Source organism: Vulpes lagopus, chromosome 4, assembly GCF_018345385.1.
Source record: "Vulpes lagopus strain Blue_001 chromosome 4, ASM1834538v1, whole genome shotgun sequence".
NCBI classification, from domain to species: Eukaryota; Metazoa; Chordata; class Mammalia; order Carnivora; family Canidae; genus Vulpes; species Vulpes lagopus.
In genome coordinates, this window is record NC_054827.1 from 147298444 (window position 1) to 147315016 (window position 16573).

Below are 16573 nucleotides of genomic sequence, written 5' to 3' on the forward strand. Positions count from 1 at the left end.
GGAGATTTTGGTTTGAGAACACCATAGTGCCAGATAATGAGATGGGTACGAAACCAAAAGGCAAGGAGGTGACTGCCCCCAGGTAAGTTACAACAGGCCAGGGTCCCCTGTCCTCCATCCCCATCTCTTGTTGCCATCCTCTATGCATCCCTCACAGAAGGGAAGTTAAAGTACTTAACTACTGGGGCACCTGGGTAGCACAAGTTAATTAAGCAACTGACTCTTGGTTTCAGCTCAGATCCTGATCTTAGGATCTTGAATCAACCCTTGGATCAGACTCCTGCTCAGCATGGAGTCTGCTTAAAAGACTCTCCCTCCACCCCTCTCCCTTCCTTTCTCTCTCTCCCTCTCTCTCCAATAAATAAATCTTTTAAAAGCAGAAGTACTTAGCCACCAACCCCACTTCATTTATAGCTGAATAAATGAAAGCTCTAAATAATTATGTGAGTGGTTAAGGTCACAGCTATTTGATGGCAGAAAAAGTTAGAAGCCCCTGAGGTCTCCAGGACCTTTGCTAAATACCCCATTCCCAGGCTTATGGAATCTATAGCCCCACCTTTCTGGCTCACCAGAATCACTCTCCAACACCCAACACATGACCTTCCTCCCACCCTCCACCGCCAATCGGTATAGATTAGCAGTTCCCTCATCTTGTTCACATCCTATAATTATATCAACAGGGCATTAGAGCTGATTTTTTTTTTTTTAACTTAGGCTTTTCTTTTCACCATACTATAAACTCTTGAGGGAAGAACAGATTCTCTTATTCTTTTTTTTTTTTTTTTTTTGCATGTCAGCATCTACATTAGCTCAATATTCATTGAAAGAATCAATGAATGCATGTATCTATATTTGGCTACCGCTTTCCTCCATTCTCTGAACTCAGTCCATGGTATAGAGCACCATCAAAAATTCTAGAACAACCCCTTCCCCCCCAAATTTCCCACAACTTGGTTTGAACTCCCTCTGCTGGTGAATCCAGTAAAATCCCTATGACTACTGATCTAACTTCCAATGTTCACTGAGAAAAAGAGAATGCTATCAAGCAGAAAAAAAGTCTAAAATGGACAGCATTTCCTGAGGGAGCATTAAACTTCATCTTTAAGAGATCATTGCTTTGTGCAAGGAAACACTATAAAAAAGAGTGAACCTTATCATCGGTTCCACTGTAGTTGAGCCAAGGAGTAAAGAGCAGGGATGGAGAAACCTCCTTCGCCGAGATAGGAGGATGACTAATGAACTAGAAGATATCTGGGGTGTGTGATCCTTAATTGTACATTTCATTGCTTTTACTATTTTCTATTACAACTTTATAGCTGGCTAACCGTGTTTTTCAAGAGCCAATACTTGGCAGTAAGAATTTGTTTAAGAAAATAAAAAGAACTGCTCAACTTCTTTAGAAACTTTTTCCCCTTTAATAGATTTTTTTTCTTTCTCTCCTGAAGAAGCAATTCTTTGAAAAACAAGCACATTAAGTTTTTTCCAAAATGAATAGGAAACTTAATATCTCATACTCATTTTCCCCTTACTTTTTTTTTAAAGATTTATTCATTTATTTGAGAGAGAGAGAGAGAGAGAGAGAGAGAGCCCTTGTGAGTGGGGTGAGGGGTTGAAGTAGAGGGAGGGCAAATCCCAAGCGGACTCCTTATTGAGTGTGAAGCCCAAGGTGGGGCTCAATTCTATGACCCTGAGATCATGAACTGAGTGGAAATCAAGAGTCAGTTGCTTAACCAAGTGAGCTATCCAGACGCCCCTCATTTTCCCCTTATCTTCTTAAGCATTTTTATTCCGTATATTTCAAAATAAAGCAATATCGTGAGTCATAAGACTTATCCCTAATAATTGCAAGTAGAAGCATTGCATGCAATGGAAATTTATTTCACTCTCAGACAGCTGAGGAAATTCAAGCTTTTTATATGTCATAAGTGGTTACTGGTTTTGAGTAGTGCAGAATTCCATGGCTCTTCATTCCACCCAAAAAGTTCTCAAATGAGGCCAGTTAAACTACAAAATCTCTTAAGACCATAAATACTCATACAAACTTAAGTGGAAAAGAAAACTAAAGGCAAGGGCATAAACATTTATTTAGCATTTAATATGCACATGAGATTCTCAAAAATATTTCATTTTTTTCATGCCAATTTATCTTCATGGAAACTCTGTGAATTGAGTATTTTTATTTTTGTTTTATGAAAGGACTACGCATAAAGCAGTTAGATAACTTGCCCAAGGTCACACGATGAATAGCAGAGCTAGTTTAGAAATTCGAGTCTGATGATTATAGAAAGTGAGAGTGGAATGGTGTTTGCCAAAGGTAAGGGGTAGGGGGGTTGGGAGGTAAGGGAGAGGCATCAGTGGAAGGGTACAAAGCTTCCATTATGCCGACAAATTTGTTATCAATGACCTCTTATAAATCTCAAATTAGTAATAATGGGTCCTGTCGAGGTAATTTCTACTCCTCCTTCCTTGCTCAATGGAAAATTTTCAGGATCTCCCTCCCCTGAAATTTCCAGCAGATGCTTATAAATTTGTTCTTCATTCTATAGGTAATATGCACACTAAAGTATTTTATCTTCTAAAAAGAGAGAGAGAGAGATAAAATTCAGTCTGTTGGACTATAATGCCTCTTGATAGTGATTAAAGACATTTTTAGCATGGAATGTTAGAGCCAGAATGAATCTTAGACGTTCTCTCCTTTCCTGTCCCCTTAGTGATAGAAATAGTGAGGCACAGAAGATCTTAAAACTTGTCAGTGTCAGATCTAGAGGAAACGTATCCTGATCAATTGTTTGTGTAAAGCACGGATGACCCTTTACTTCACTTACTTGATATTTCAGTTGAAGTAGTTTGAAGATCTGAATCACCTCAGAGAGTAATCCACATCTGTTTTGGCATATACCTGCTATGTCCACGAACTGGACTGAATTGAACTAAGAATTTCCATAGAATCAAGTTGGTGAGAACTGTCCCAAAGATCCATTTCACCAGTAAACACAAGGCACTCTCGCCTGTCCTTTCATCCAAGTCTTATTTTGAGGAGACAGCATATCATTATGCAATTTAAAAACATACATAAAATATAATATATATATTTTTTTTATGGTCACTGATAAAATTTTCATTCTGAGATTCCATTTGAAAAAGTGTGCTAAGTGTGCTGAATTTTTCCCAGAACTTCTAAATAAGTACTTGCAATATAATGGTTCCTTACATATTATGTTCTCTGGCATTGCTATATCATCTGGAGCTCACAACCACCCTTGAGATGAGGAAAATTAAGACTCAGAGAAGTTAAATGTCTTGTCCTGCAAAGTCCAGTCTTTTTGAGTCTAACCCTAGGACTCTTCCCATTGAGCTTGCTGCCACCTAGAAAATCGCACCTGGATGATGACACCCATCACACACATTCTCATTGCTCACATGCAGACAGGATCTTGTTAGACTAATATTCCTTTATCAATACTGACAAGGCTAATAAAGGAGAAAGAAAAAGGGCTGACATCAGAAAAGATGCCCTAGCCTTCTCCTCTTCTCCTTCAAAAATTAAGCTCTCAAGGAGAAAAATGTCACAAGGAATCTGAAGTACAAAGGGTGTCATCACTCATAAAGGAAAGGAGAAATAGCCAAAGACACCCAAAATCTTGTCAAAAGAGAATAAGGTTGAGTAACACTATCTCACCATTTCCCCTCTCATTGTGGGATCCATGCATGGGTAGTATGTTCCATTTGGGAAACACTCAATTTACAACCTTCTTTTGGTCAATGAATACCTGTTGCTCCTTTAGATCTCAGCTCCATAGAAGTTTCTACAGAAAAGGCTTTCCTAGTCTTCTGAGTTGGGTTACTCACTACTCACTCTATATACTCTCCTGGCACAATACACCTTCTTAGCACTCAATTATAATTTTACATTTTTATGGGTATGACTTATAGATGATTGTCAGCCTCCTCTCCTAGATCCTAATATCTGTAAGGATGGAGACTATATTTGGCCCACTATTGTTTTTCTACTGCCTATCATAATATCTGTTATCTAGCAGATAGCAATAAAAGATGTTCAATGAACAAACAAATCAATGACTGAGCCAAAAGACTATGGAGGAAAAGACTAGGATCAGATGCAGAGTCAACTGGGAAATTTTCAATTACTCAATATGTTGAAACCTCTATGAATAAATGCAATGTGATATTTTAATTATTGTTATTATTTTGGTATTATGTTTGACTTGTTTGGGAGGGGTGAAGAGAGCAGGATAAGGAAGAGCTTAAGTAGAGAAAGAAATAAATAGGGAAATTATTTGATGTAATGCTTCTGATTTCCTGCCCTAATAAATCAGTGGTTAGGTGGTCAATACAATGAAGCATCCTTCAAGGACTGCATTTCTTACCCTCTCCCAAGACAAAAAATCTAAAAGGAGTATATTTCTAATTTACTCTTTGAATCCTTGAAATAGCATAAAACTTTGACCTCTGAAAGAATTTCCTAAATCCAATTCCTTTTCATAATTATGCCCTATACTCAGTTTTTAAACATTTCATTCTAAATGCAGTTAATATTACAGTTCACAACAGAAATGTTTAATTCCCCCAAACACCTGTTTTTCCTCAAACAAAGCAAAAACCATCAATGCAGTTCAAGTTCGGTAAATCCCATCTACAATCCCCATTATTTTCATTGGGAAATGATAAAGAATTCCTGAACCTGAGAACTGAATGCTCTACGCCACTCCTGTGAAAGATTTTCCTCAGCAAAACCCAGAGCACTCCAGCTGACAATGATGAGATTAGAGTCTTCTAAAACTATTGTATTGTTTGAGCTATCAGATAGTGCTCACTTGACAGTCTCTGTGTTTTAAGACCTAATGAAGATAAGTACGGCCAGGATCTATGCAAATTAAACTCTGTTGAGAAAAACCGTATTGTCCACATCATCAGAAGACTTCATGTGGAAACGGATCATTTCTGTGGCTTGGGGTAGCTAATTATTTCTGAAAAGGGGAGGGGTGGTAGTCAGAGAAGGAAGTGCGGTTGGAGAAAATGGGCACTTGGAAACAGCAGAAAGTGAACAAAGATAAAAGAGGGCACTTGACTGCTGAGATGGAGTGACAGAAAAGCCAAAGTTGCCCCAGCTTATCTCTGAGCTGTAAAATCAGCCCAGGATCAGGTGAAAAACATCATTAATTTCAACGTAATTAAATATCATTAATAAGATGCTCTGGAGTGTGTGCTGCTTAGAGATAATGGAAGCCCCTGGGCATGACCTATGGGGAGGCTATATCTCAGGATCACAGGGCTCCGGGTTCCCAGATGGAGTCAGGAAAGTAAAAGTTGTGCACTTAGTTAACTTTGCTTATTGACTTCACAGCTCTTTCAACCACAGCACCTCCAATAAAAGAGATCAGAGAAGATGGTTCGTGGCAGCCATAAAATTTATCTTTGTTGAATCAATAGAAAGGATGGTATTTCCTAAAGCCAATCCAGGCAACTAGTTCTCCTTAACAAAAGCCCATATGACAAAGTACGTGGTAGGAACGTCTTTTTAAAAGGAAGAACATCTTACAAGGGTTTAAGTTCTACACTCAGAGTATAAAGTCATGTACAGTCAAACCAACAGTTGCTCTCCCTGGTTTGGTGAGATGATCCCACATGCCTGTGATGACTGTGAGGGTGAGGTTGGTCCTCTTATTCCATGAGTATGAGACTCAGTTATGACTCCCTTGGGGAAAGGAGAGAGGCCCAGCAAACAGGCATGGACTGGAAGAGCAGGAACAGCTACTGCTCGGGTTGAATTTTTTATTCTTTATTCTTTCTCTGTAAGTCTCTCTTCCTCCCTGGTTTTCTCTCTTTACCTATTTCTCTCTCTCTCTCTCTCTCTCTCTCTCTCTCTCTCTCTCTCTCCACAAATAAATAAATTCAGGAAAATACAGTGTTCACCTAATGCTATTACCTGTACCCTTCATTCTGTCTGGAAGATCGTTTCTCATCTCTGTTCTCATACCTCACTGCCTTCACAGCCTACTTACAACCCACACACCTTTGAGACTCTACTCAAGTCAATTCCCCTGACCCTCCAAGTCAAATATAGTTGACCCTTTTGTGAGTTCTCTTCCAATCTTTTGTGTCTCTCTGTGCAATCACTTATCATGTCTACAATGATAGTTGGTTTATATCACGGTTGCTGCTCTAGATGAGGAGCTCAGTTACATGTCTTTTTGTAACATTAGCAGTGAAAACAGTACATGGCATCTGGGAATTGTTCAGCAAATAAGGAAGAGAGGAAGGGGAGGAGAGCGGGAGAAAGAAGGAAAGGAAGAAGAAATGAGATATCTGTGTGACTTGAGCAACTTTTCATCGAAGTGGTGTCAATTTCCTCATCTGGAAAGTGATGGGGTGGCTACTTCCAATTTTGGAGAGTATTATTTTGTGATTCTAGACTTGGAACAACCTCACGGAGACCTAGCATCAGGCCAAAAAGAAGCAATTAAAGGAAATACTTTAGATAAGAAATAGGCTTTAAAAATAATCCAATCAGCAGAATGCATCTCAAAATATGTGCACAGCTCTGAGCCACTATCTTGAACAGTTGGGAAGTAGCATGTTCAGCAGTGAAAAAATCTCTAGGGACTTGGCCAATATGAACTCACAGATGTTTCTATTGAAGTCAGCTGATGAGTTTCCTCCAAGCCATGTTTAACCAGAGTCCTCAGTTCACCTCCAGGGCACAGCCCACTCAGCCCCTGCACCCTTGGCTTATAAAAAAGAAAAGAAAAAAGGGAGAGATGAAAGGAAAGAAAGATGTCTCCTAACATAGATATTACAACTCATACTTAAGTGTCCTAAGAGTTGGTGACCTCTCTCTTTCTAAAGAAAAGTCTCCATTTGAAGTAAGAGGGCCAAAATAATAGATTTACTCATTATTTTATGGTTTCTCTTCATTTATCCTTCTCCCCACGTCAGAAAAGCCCTTCCACTATCCCCAGGCAGTGGGTTTAGAGACTGGCAAGCATATGAGTTTTCTTGTCAAGGGACTTTTTTAGTATGGATATAGGGAGATTGGAAGGATGTGTGGAAGAAATAAATAATCTCTTGAGTGCTGACTCTGCAACAAAAGCTATACATACAGTATCACATTAATGTTAAGCATCACAAGATCCCTTCCAGGTACTATCAGAATTTTACAAAGAGGAGGAAATGGAAGAAGAGGGATTTCAAAACAACTTGCCTAGGTCATCCAACAAGTAAGTGAGAGAAGCAAAAGTTGAGCCTCTGCCTTGGGCAATGCAAAGCCACCAAAACTCCCCCTGACCAAACTCCCACCTGCTGGCTCAGCGTTTTCCTTGTTGCTGTACAAATTCTCAACTGGAGTACCATGGGACCTAAATGAGCAGGGTGCTGTGTTCAGGTCTCAGGGCGATCTTGTGGGGGCAGGGGAAGCATGAATCCCTGGGCCCATTGCTTCCAGTCACAAGTGACTTTACCTGTTTAACCCAATGTTCCAAACAAATAAGGTAGATGTGAAAAACTTTGGGAAACCCTCTATCCTTGTCTTCTGGCCTCCTATACATGTGATGTTCCAGTCACACAGTTATATAATATAATAAACTTAACACATACATCTATGTGTATATTATGCCAATGTGGATTTAGTCATGATGCATCCCCTCCACAGAATGCCTTCACCTTTTTCTCTAGCTGGTTCATCCCTACCTACTTCCAGATAAATTAGAATTTAACCTCAAAGAAAATCACATGTTCTTTTTTTTCTCAAGCACTGACATTGTACCTCAGTTAGGGTACTCATCGCATGGTACTGTAATTTACAGGTTTATGTGACTGTCTCATCCACTCAAAGCACAAGAGAGATATTCAATAAAGATATTTTGAATGAATAAATGCACATAATAGGGAGGGCAAAAACTGCATTGTAATCATTTTAGCCTTACCATGAACTAGCTAAGGGGTTTAACAAGCTATGGCCACAGGGTCAAATCTAGCCTATGGTCTTTTTCTTTTCTTTTTCCTTTCCTTTTCCTTTTCCTTTTCTTCCTTTTCCTTTTCCTTTTCCTTTTCTTTGTTTTCTTTTCTCTTCTTTTTCCTTTCTTTTCTTTCTTTTCTTTTCTTTCCAATTAAGACTTTATATATTTTTTTAGAACAGTTTCAGGTTCACAGAAAAATTGAGGGGAAGGAAAGAGATTACCCATACACTCTGGGCCCCATGTATGCATAGACTCCCCCATTAACAACTAGAATGATACACTTGTTACAACTAATGAATCTACATTGACGTAACATAATCACTCAAAGTGGCTTTTTTGTTTTATAGCCAATAAGCTAAGAATGTTTTTTACATTTTTAAAGAGTTGCTAAAGAAAAAAAGAGAGAGAGAGAGGGAATATGTGAAAGACATTGTGGTCCCCAAAGCCTAAAATAATGATATCTGGCCCTTTACAGAAAAATTTTCCAATCCTCAATAGCTAAATCAAACAAGATTGATCAATTTATATCAATTGATATAAAACACTAATGAAATAAATGATTAAAGAAGTAGAAAGACATTCCATGCTCATGGATTGGAGAAACAAATACTGTTAAAATGTCTATACTTCCAATCTACAGATTTAATGCCATCCCTATCAAACTATCAGCATCATGTTTCACAAAACTGGATAGAATAAACAATCCTAAAATTTGTATTGAACCACAAAAAATGTTGACTAGCCACAGCAATCTTGAAAAAGAAAAAACAAAACTGAAGGTATCACAATTCTGGATTTCAAGTTATATTACAAAGCAGTAGTGACTAAAACAGCATGGTACTGGCATAAAAACAAAGAGACCAGAGGATTAGAATGGAAAACCCAGAAATAAACCCACAACTACATGGTCAGTTTATCCTCTACAAAGGAGAAATGAATATCCAATGAAGAAAAGACATTCTCTTCAACAAATAGTATTGGGAAAATTGGACAGCCACGTGCAAAAGAATGAAACTGGACTGCTTTCTTTTACCACACACACAAATAACTCAAAATGGATTAAATACCTAAATGTGAGACCTAAAACCATAAGAAATCCTTGAAGAGAGTAAAGGCAGTAATCTCTGACATGAGCCATAGCAACGTTTTTCTAGATGGGTCTCCTGAGGCAAGGGAAATAAAAGCAAAAAATAAACTGTTGGGACTATATCAAAATAAAAAGTTTCTGCACAACAAAGAAAACAATTAACAAAACTTAAAGACAATCTACTGATTGGGAGAAGATATTTGCAAATGACATTCCTGATAAAGGGTTAGTATACACAATATATAAAGAACTGATACAAATCAATTAATCAAATAACAAATAATCCAATTTAAAAATGGGCAGAAGACGTGAGCAGACATTTCTCCAAAGAAGACACCCAGATGACCAACAGACACATGAAAGGATGCTCAACATCACTCATCATCAGGGAAATGCAAATCAAAACTACAATGAGATGTCACCTCACACCTGTCAGAATGGCTAAAATCAAAACACAAGAAATAGGTGTTGGGAATAATGTAGAGGTAAAGGAACCCTCTTGCACTGTTGGTGGGAATGCAAATTGATGTAGCCACTGTGGAAAGGAATATGAATGTCCTCAAAAAAGTTAAACATAGAATTACTCTATGATCCAAGAATTGCACTAGTGGGTATTTATCCCAAAATACAAAAATACTAATTCAAAGGGATACATGCCCCCACCAATGTTTATTGTAGCATTATTTACAATAACCAAAATATGAGAGCAGCCCAGGCATAGATAGATGAATGGATAAGGAAGAAGTAATGTAGATATATTAAATATTATTTAGCCACACACACACACACACACACGCACACACAAATGAAATCTTGCCATTTGCAACAACATAAAGGGAATTAGAGAGTATAATACTAAGTGAAATAAGTCAGAGAAAGACAGCATATAATCTCATTCATTTGTGGAAATTAAGAAACAAAACAAATGATCGGAGGAAAAAGAGATAGAGAGATTAAGAAACAGACTCTTAACTATACAGAACAAACTAAGAGTTTTACTAGAAGGAAGGAGTGTGGAAGATGAGGAAAATAGAGGGTGTGGACTAAAGAGTACACTTATGAGAAAAAGAATAAATAAATAAAAGTACATAGCCCCCCCAAAAAATAAAACAAAAAATAAAAATTTTAAAAAAGATTGATCAATTGGTTTCATGAATATAACATGTATAATTTTTCTTCTCAACTCTAGCTCTCAATTCTCAATTCTTATTTCTCAGCCTAACCCTGTTTCTGCCATCAAGTACACCATGTTTTTTCCTATTATTCCTCTACTCAATATTTCTTTACCTACTATTGAACTACAACTCTCATACAAAAGAGGCAAAAGCCAGAACTGGAGAGCTCAATGAATTATCACTAAGTGAGCACACCTGGGTAACTACCAACTAGGTCAAAAAAATAGAAAATTTCTAACAAATCGGATGTCCTCATGTCCCTTCCCAATTATTTCTTAAAGGTAACCATAGCTATGATGTCTACCTCCATAGATTAGTCTTGCCATTTATATAAAAATTTCTATCCTTATATAAATGGAATAATATATCATGTAACTATTTCTATCTCAGTTTCTTGCTCAATATTATGTTTGTGATATTTTCCAACTTGACTGTGGGTAACAATTGTCTGTTCATTTTCATTGATGTGTAATACTCCAATGTGCACACAAACAAGTGAGCGAGGAAGAGAGATTGAGAGATCTATTTTACTGTTGTTGGACATTGGCCTATTTTTCTAATTGGGGACGAACATAATAATTCTGCTCTAACCATTCATATGCATGTATTTTGAATATGTCTCTGACCATTCTTCACACTTAGTTAAGCTCCCGTATGACTAAGACTCACTACCTCACCTCCTTCTGCTCAGCATTTTCCCCATAGTTACAGATGCTAGCATCATCTCAGGGAGACATATCAGGGTGAGGTCAAAAGCTTAGTGTCCGGAGCCAGACCACCTAGATTTAAATCTGGATCTCCCATCACCATCTATGTCATCTTGTATTGATTACTTAACCTTTTTCTGCACCTTGGTTTTCATAGCTATAAATCAGGGTATTCCTGTTAATTGAATTAATTTGTAAACTGCTTAGAGCAGCATTGAGACATTGTAAGTGAATACATATGTGTCTCCCCAATATTCAAATAATGACACTGACACAATCGTTCTGGATTTAGAAAGATACCTTTGACCTGAACTGTTCACGTGACAGAAATTTTTCTATTTCTGTCTTTCTACTACCAACACTTTCTTCTATTTGAGGGATACAAACAAATAAACAAACAAACAAACAACAAACAAACAAAAAACTAACTGTTCAGGAATTAGAAATCCAAATTAAACACTCACAAAAAATTACCATAGCCTCAAGTCTTTGTTTAGGAATATATTCTTTAAGCACTCTATCCTCAATATTATAATTAAAAAGCCAGACAGAAGTTGCTCAATAAAAACTTACTGACTAAAGGAAATAAATACCATGTCCCCCCAAAAAAGGAATCAAAATCTAAATCAGTTAACCCAATATCCAACCATTTCATTTAGCCAGTTCATTAAACTACCTGAGAAGTATTCTCTAATTCAAGTTAAAAACCAAGTATGTACTTATTAAATCATATTCTTAGTGCTGTACTGAAGTCTCTAAAAGAACACAAGAGAAGTATAATATACTATATATTCCCTCAAATGCTTATCATTTTGTTTTTCACTCATTTGTGGTATACTTATTGATTGGCTATTGGGTTCTAAGAATATGTAAGGCTATCCTGCTACATATAAAATGTTCAAAGAATATCTGATGAGAACTAGTCAGATACTAAAGCAGGGATGGTTTTTTTTTTTAAGGATTTATTTATTTATTTATTTATTTATTTATTTATTTATTTGAGAGAGAGCACACAAGAGCATTGGGTAGGGGGAGAGGGAGAGGTAGAAGGAGACTCCCTACTGAGCAGGGAGCCTGATATAGGACTCGATCCCAAGACCCCAGGATCTTGACCTGAGCCTAAGGCAGACCCTTAACTGATTAAGCCACCCAGGAGCCCAAAAACAGGACTGTTTTTATTACCAAACCAAAGCAAAATGCTTTTCTCAGAGTTGTACAAGTTGAAACAGCACCCCTGAATGTCATTTTAATTAGATCCATGTTCTATCTGGATGTAATTAATATTCAGATGAAGTAATACATTATGTTGATTTGGAGGCATGTTTATGAATGAAATAAAATTTTCATTTCATCACATGTTTTTCCTAAGTCAGTGGAAAACTTCCATCTCTCCTGAGTCTGATGCAAGGCCAGCCTATTTAACAAAGGTAAGAAAACACTAGGAGGAAAGAGGAAAAGGAGTATACGCAGTGGTGTCGTAGTAAATGTTTAACAACTGGCTCTGTAAAGAAAAAAAAGGTCTGATTTGTATCATTTGCCCGCTTTCATGGTGTAAATACTTCCAGCATGGCTGCTTATAAGCACGGCCCCAAGGGAGATGTCACTTAACATGGGGTTGGAAAGAGTTGCTCACCATCAGCTATCATGAGCCAACACAAGCTGGTTCCAGGGCACCACTGAGTGCTGAGGAAAAGAACTTCAAATTCCCTTTGAAGAACAACCCATCCTCTGTTGCATGTCAGACCTGACAATGAAGGTGTCCCACCCTTATTTGGGGGAATACTCATAAGAACTAGGACTGGTCAAATAGATTCTCTCTCCCAAGAATCTGAATCTTGAGTAGGGCATGAAAAAAGAACAAATGCTTTCTCCAATGCTTGGAAAAAGTCCTAAAAGGTAGTAGTTACTCTAGACCTAGCCCCCGGGCTCTAGTCCACCTGGTTTATGATACCTGGGTCTTTCATGTTTTCCCGTGGTTATATGAGGTTTCTTACATCCTCCTAATACATGTTTCCCTTTAATCTGCCCAGAGTCAGCCTCTTATTTATATAAGGAGTAAAACAACAAATTTGGTATTTATTACTTTGTGATAGCATGTGTTTAACTACCCACTTCACGACCGTCTTCTCTCAGACTCACTCTGAGTCTTAGCAGGATGGAGGCAGCATGGAAGTCAAATATAATTCATTCGCAAAGGCACAAGGTGACACATCTTTCCCATCTTTTCTCATTATGCCAACTAATTATATCTAATATTAATCGAGAGTGGTTTGGGGTGGTAGAGGAATACTATATGAAGGTAAAAGTAAGCTGCCGTAATGGGAGGCCTAAAACATGATGGAAGCTTAAAGTGGAAAGGATTTTATTTCTCTGTCACATAAGAGGTCCAATGTGGGCCATTGAGTAGGGTGAGCTGCTCTGCTCCACTTGGTCATTCAAACACCCAGGCTTCCATCATCTTTCTATCCCACATTTCCTTAGACGGGCTACCTATGCCTAAAATTGGGTTTCTATCGTAATCCATTGCCAGCCAACAAGCAGTAGATGGAGAACAGGGAGGAAGCATGTTCACACTCCAAAGGCAGGAATTGTGCCGTATGAAAAAGTGTAGTTAACTGGTCATCCGCATATCTAGATAGAGCGTGGTTACAGTGCAAGAGAGAAAGAAAGCATGGCAGAGGGGGAGCCTTCTAGAGCCATTTGCTGCTACTGTCTTTTAAAAAGAGCACAAGCACCACAGATGTGAAAAGTGTTCCAACAGATTAAAATAGAAATAGTCCAACCGTGTGTGGGTTTTCTGTGTGATAAGTTCACATAGGCCAGCAAGTCTGAACCAGAAGTAGAATCATTCACTAGAAGTCTTAAACATTTATAAAAATATATCATAAAGAATTTGTTACTAATAATCATCAATAGTACTAAAAATTGAAAATTTTTTTTTGAGAAATTAGGGCAATTCGAGATTATTCCAATGTTTCCGAAACTTTGATCCTTCAAGAAATACTATCAGAATTTTCTCTCTAACCATATTATTATGGTAGCATATCTGTACTATTATATATTATGAGATATTGCTGTTATTTACTTACATCTTTTCCTTTAAATGGACTCTTTTTTTCACTTAAATTTATTTATGAAAGAAGCTTTGTCGGTACTATAAATGAAAACCCAGTATCACTTGCCAAAATAGGAAATAAACTTAAAAATAAATACAGTTCCCAGACAATGTTGTTACGTGTTAGCTAGATACTGTTGCTAGCTGAGAACTCTGAGTCAGAGCTGGTCTTTGCTCTGTTCAAAAGGGAGATAGTAAGAGCTGAGATGCTTAAAGAAACACTAGCAACAAATTGAGTTTTTTCCCTTGATGTAATCTGAAGAATTGAAAGAGAATTTAAATAGGATTAAGTGACTATGTGCGTCAATGTTATTTGATTCCTATCTATGAACTACCTGAAACCACTCTTTGAGGAGCCCTGCCTCAAGGAAAATGCCTTTTGCATATCCATTTGCGCATGGATATGCTTTTTGGAGTGAGAGAGAGAGAAGGGGTGAAGATACAGTCAGCACATGGAGAAATTCTAATAATCCTGCCAGCGCCATAGGCTTTGAATATCATGCTTCGTGTGTGCCCAGGTGGTGGTGGTGGCGGGGGTGGGGGGCAAGGACAGGCTGTCTAAATCCAGCTATTGTCTCACAGCCTCGAACTGGTGTTTAAAAAAAAAAAAAAAAGTCACAGAAGATTAGTCATCCATATAGGGCCCCACGTCTGAACCATCTTTCCCTCTTAGGTGCTGTTTATTTGGATGAAGTTGATTTCCGGCCTTTAGAGGACCGTTTCCTACTTCCAGATCTCTTTGACACGTTCTCTGGAATGTTTGTGTTAGATGCTGTCGCAAATGCTTTAATCAACCAAACACTCCTCCCATGAAAAGAAGATGATTTGAATATCAGGTCAGCAAACCTAACCTATAATCATGCTGAGTATGTGGCTGCCTTTGAGGTTCCTAAACTCATCCTGCACTCTAGGAAAACATGTTTCTTTTAGAAGAAGGCCACTCCCTCGAGTGGCATCTGGTTATTGCAAGTCATAATGGCTACCAAGAGGAAGACTTCAACTCTTCCTAAAACTGGAACAGTAAAACTCCAGAAAAACAAAGACCCAGAATATGCCACTCCAAACCACGGCTCTTTGGCTTATGTATTATTCTGAACTGAAGGGAAGTAAGAAGAAGCAGGTGGAAGAAAAAGTCTTTGCCAGGCCTCTATTTGCCTTAAAAGCAGGATATAACTTATAAAGGTGTCCCATCCCCCGCCCCCTACCAAGAAGGACAGAAGTTAATCACTGGAGACAACTCTAGACTTTTCTCAGCCCAGAGACTACACCAAAGGAATCTACATAACAAATTTTGCTAAATCGAGCCCCTCACCTGGCAGTAGTTTCCCAAATAGTTACCTTCCCAAACTGTGCCACCCCTTGAAGCTCAAAGTCCTTTCTCTTTGTCTTGTCATTTCTCTACAAAATTATTGTGCTTTATTAAGATGCTAACATAAGCTCAAGTTCTAGCCACCCCCCTTGAATTACTCATCAAGGAGTGCTCCCTTGTGTGTACCTGTGACATATGTTAATAAACTTTTGTTTGTTTTTCTCTCATTAATCTGTCTTTTGTCAACCTAATTTACAGGGCCCCAGCCAAGGAACCTAAGACGGGAAAAGGAGAAAAGAATGTTTGTCTTCCCCTACACAGATGCATAGACTAGATGTATAATTTCTTAGCAATAAAGACCAAGCTTTACCTTAAATATCGGTTATCACAGTGAGGCACAAATTTAAATGTGAGAAAATCGCTTTTTGTCAAATGAGATGCACTCAGAGGTACCTCAAGGAGCGGGAGTGATGATGGGGATAAAGGGCTGATACCCTTTATTGCCTACCTACTCTGTTCCAGTCAGTGTGCTATGTACATTAGCTCATTTGTTTCTCTCAACTCTTTGAAGACCTGTAAAGGAACACGAAGATGTCTCATTCCATTTTTTCTCCCCAATGGGAAGGCAATCAGACACTCAGGCTCAGCATCCTCTGCAGATTTCAGATACCTGTCTTAATTTCAAACGTCTAGCATTTGCCTCCGTGCCACTTCCTTTCAAGTGGAAAGTGATGAGGTGCGGCGAGGGAGTCCCATCAAGATCATATATAACACACTGCTCTGTGTCCCCAAGATCTCTAAGGGTTCTCCTTTCTCACCGTTGAGAACCATTACCGTAGTAAATTGCCGTCACAAAGGGTAGCTTAAAATATTCTGCAGGTAAATACCGCAGTTAAATTGAGAACCACGTCAAGGCCCAGGTCCATAAATGTCCCGTGAAGATCTAATAGCTCAGAGACCTGGGCTACCTATCTAAGACTGCTCCTTACATTTAGAAGTGGTACAAAAACCTTGTTAAGATCGTATTATGCTCTCCACCTTTCTCAGAGTAGAGCCCAAGCCTCCAAATGCTACGTGTCTCTCCATTCCATCTAAAGCAATTTTCTTGGTGTCCCAGGGACATCGAGAGGAGGACATCTCAACATGCCCTCTGCCTTTAGAATTCTGTGATCCCATAATATAATCAGAATAGAAACCGTCATTA